Genomic DNA, 3877 nt, shown 5'->3' with positions numbered 1-3877 from the left:
GCTTCCATTTCGGATGCGCACCACGGCCTCCACTGCACGTGAGAACAAACTGCGGGAGATTTTTTTTGCCGGCACTGCTAGGTGCGCTTAGGGTGGCCCACTTTCTTGTATAATGCTTAGTGGACGAAAGGCAACACAAACATAATTACTAGTATCTAGTGGAGCAAAAGGGATAATGTTAAATAAAAGTTATAAATGATTTGACGTCATAATTGTCTCGACGTTAAGGCCGCAATCAAACAGGTCCCTTTTCGTATTTTTTTCTGGTAAAGAGGCAAAGTCGCCTGTCACATCGCATTTCCCGGTGCAACATTTATTATTGATGTATTATTTGGTCGGATAGTGTATATGCTGTTTTAGGGGGACGAACGAGTTGTAACTAAAGAAACAGAATGTGATGGATTTCTACCGCCACCTCTTCGTTGTGCTTTCTACTTCGCAATATCAAACAGAATTGACCGCCAAGACGGACGTTAGTTTGACTAAAGCTGGCTTTTGAAGCATTAGGACGGGTGAAACGACGCGTCTCCCTCACTCAGCGCGCAAATCGAGCACAGAGCACGTGGGTACTCTCCCCAGCTTCTAGTACATAAGGTTCATAAGCATGGAAGGTAAGGGAAGGCCCCCCCAGTATCGTTGCTTGTCTCAGCGTAGGTGTCACTTTTGAGAAGTGATGAACTGTCACTCTCCATTCGACATTCTTGCGCTTATTTGCTCTTGGTATGTGAGGAGGAATCTCACGCATAGACATGAATGCGACTTAAAGCTACATCGACGGATGAGAACGAAATTCACGACGTGATGATTTATACAAGAGTCGACGTAACACTTTCGATCGCAGATGAACAAGTCAGGTCAAACTTGTCAATGACTATCTGTACATCGCCGTGAGCTCCACGATGCGGGAACACACGCCGTTTTGGATAAAGCACAGGGTAAGAAACCTGCCCTGTCGGGAGGCAAACCGCATACAGTCCTCCTCCGCAGTAAAAGACTAGGCCGAGGTGGCGTCGGGTGGGGCAGATGTTGACCGAAAAGCCATGCAACCTTTTCATCGAAAAAAAACCTCAGTATTTTTTATCGAGAATTGCTATCAGTGTGTCAGTCGCAAGAACCACGTCTTTTCGGAGGCTCGTTGAGCTGTTTGATTGAGTGCACATGCACCTAATCAGCGGACGTCTGATCTGGGTATGCTCTGATGAGCACTGGTGAAAATTTGCTACGTGTAGAGTCATACTCCAAGGACAGTGGTTGATCGTTGGGAACTCATTTTGCTCAGTGAAAGAAAGGTTGTTGGTCCTGGATAGGATATAACGAAGTTAGTACTGCGAACAGTGTACAGTACATTACGCTTGTGACACCATTTTATAAATGCAATATCATACAATTCTACAAATCTCACATCGCGATCTTATGTAGTCGTAGATGTTCATAAGGACCGAAAGATTAGCATTATAAATATGATAAACTTTTGAAAAAAAGAATGCGCGTACACATAGGTTGCCAGTCGCCCATTAGTGTTTATGCATTTGAATTGCATTGAACTTTTAGTTGAAGCATCTTATGTGCAATTACTATAGCCCAATATGTATAGACCGTGCCACTATCCTTCATTAAAATTGTAACACAATTCACATTTAACTGTCGCCTCATACGAGGCCCGCATGTCTAAGACACCGTCAGGTTTTCCAGATCAACCTTAAATAGTCTTTGCTCAATGAGATCTGTATCTATGACACGCAAAACACCCAGCCTTGCTGGTTCTGAGGGTGCACCCGGCAGAGCTCATATTTGTCTTCTGCACCAGGTGCATCTTCGGACATTACGTCCGCGGCCTCACGGGAAGCACAACCCAAGCCCACGTCAACCGGGCCACACACACCGCACCCGATAACGGGCGACAGATTTCCTCGTGAAGGATCTGAAGGAAGTCAACTATGAGCCAAACAGAAAGTAGAAGGTGGCGCTCTACGCGCACGTCCACCTCCTTGTGGATTCGCTGTAAGGTAGAAAGCGAGGAAATTTTTTCGGTGCCGCTGCATTCATCGCTCAATAAGCTCATCATCGTCTGCACATCTGCAGCGGTTTTGCCAGAAGCGAGCACCGGAGGCATAGCGCGCATTGCGAGTACAGGAGCGACTTCAGCTGCTACCCCTGTGCCTCGTCGAGGCGATTAGTAATAATACCACCTCCCCCGGAAGTTGGGAGGACACGGGTTTTGCGAAGTTTGAGCAGGACTTACATCGCGCCGTTGGTGCAGATCACCCTCCTCTTCTTCTTATCCTGGGAAAGGAGTATCCGGGGTAATATCATGCATGTGCACGTGTAAAATACTATAATGAGCTAAACTTTCGCTGCATGCGTTAGCAATTTTGGCTAACATGCAGGTTCCGGCATAGTCAGTGTGGACATTTACAAGTCTCTTAAAAAACGCGACCGGTGTTGTGGTCATATTACGCCATCTCAGCAAACTAATATGAAACAGCTAACCTATTCGTCGGCAAAGTTTTTTGCTTGCATGGCTTGCCCGTATCCATTGTATTGTAATTAAACCCGCTTTTAAAACGATGTTTTGACACAGGTGCTAGGTACCAGATTAGGCGTGTCAAACGAAAATCATCCGTAATTGAATGATCAGCCGGTCAGTTTTATCCGCTTTGTGGATGATATGATCCAAAGAACTTGGGAGGAAAGACCCTGTGCTGAAGCAAGTTGCACCCAGTTATTGAGTTTGCGGTATATACAGCAGTGCAGGTCCTCCAAGCTTTATCCTCATTTCATTAAGGGTTTGCTCCAGAACCAGATGCCTTTGGCACCATCACAGTCGGCCCCAATCCCTGTTTTGTAGTGGCTTTCGATCCAATTCGACTAGCTGATACAAGGCCCGCTAAAAATCGAGGTAAGATGAGTGCGTTTCTCCAAATTAGATTGTGTGTCAACATAGGGTACGCGGCTTTCTGGCTGAGAGCTAGGATTACGATCACGATACGCCAATACCAGAGGCAGGCGAGATACACAAATATGTTGTGGGGTAAATGTCTTTTAGTGTATGAAATTACCAGAATCTGCGGTCCATAAAGCTCAGTTACGATCGCACTTATTATGATAAATTATCGTCGTAGCGTAGTTTACTTTGTGCGTTTCTGCAGGAATCCAGACACATTGTAGTCCCTATGTGGGCTCACTGAAGCCATGCCAGTCGAACGCGAAGCTTTCTGATGTAGACGGAGCAGCAACTGTCATAAAGCGTAATGTTTATGTTTGTCTGGCAAACAATTTTCATGTTAGAGATTATCTTCTAGCTTTGCATGGGTCACTTTTACAAGATATAACGATGTTTTCATTTGTCACTTTCTCTTTTTGTCCACTTGATGCTGTTGTTGACATCACAAATATGAATACACATAACTATACTCAAAGTTGTATACACTTGGTAATTTAATCCAAAGGTAGCTATGTGCTGCATAACATCGGAAGCGTGGATAGAAAAGTCTACTAAGCAACACATTGTCCTAGCTGCTGGCCACAAGGTCGCAAGAAACTTACGATCTGTATCGATAACATGACGACCGACATCACAAACAAGATATTTATGACCCTGCAAAAGTCTTTGTCGCAGCAGTAGGTGGTAACAATTACAAGACACAAGATCGCGTTTTAAGAAATCCAACCATCGGCCCGTACCATTCTCCAGCTCTTTGTCGGCCTTCAAAATGTAACAGAAGCAAATACAGTAATAGTGATACCGTTCAAACTAATGAGGATTCTACACAACTAAATAAAATTGGAGCAAAGTACCTTAGTTATCAAGATAGCGATGACATTGGACATACATTGAAGAAGCTTCTTCAGAGATGGATTAGTGTCATCGACATAC

This window comes from Plasmopara halstedii, assembly GCF_900000015.1.
Source record: "Plasmopara halstedii genome assembly, contig: Scaffold_430, whole genome shotgun sequence".
Lineage (NCBI taxonomy): Eukaryota > Oomycota > Peronosporomycetes > Peronosporales > Peronosporaceae > Plasmopara > Plasmopara halstedii.
This window is presented reverse-complemented; position numbering follows the sequence as displayed.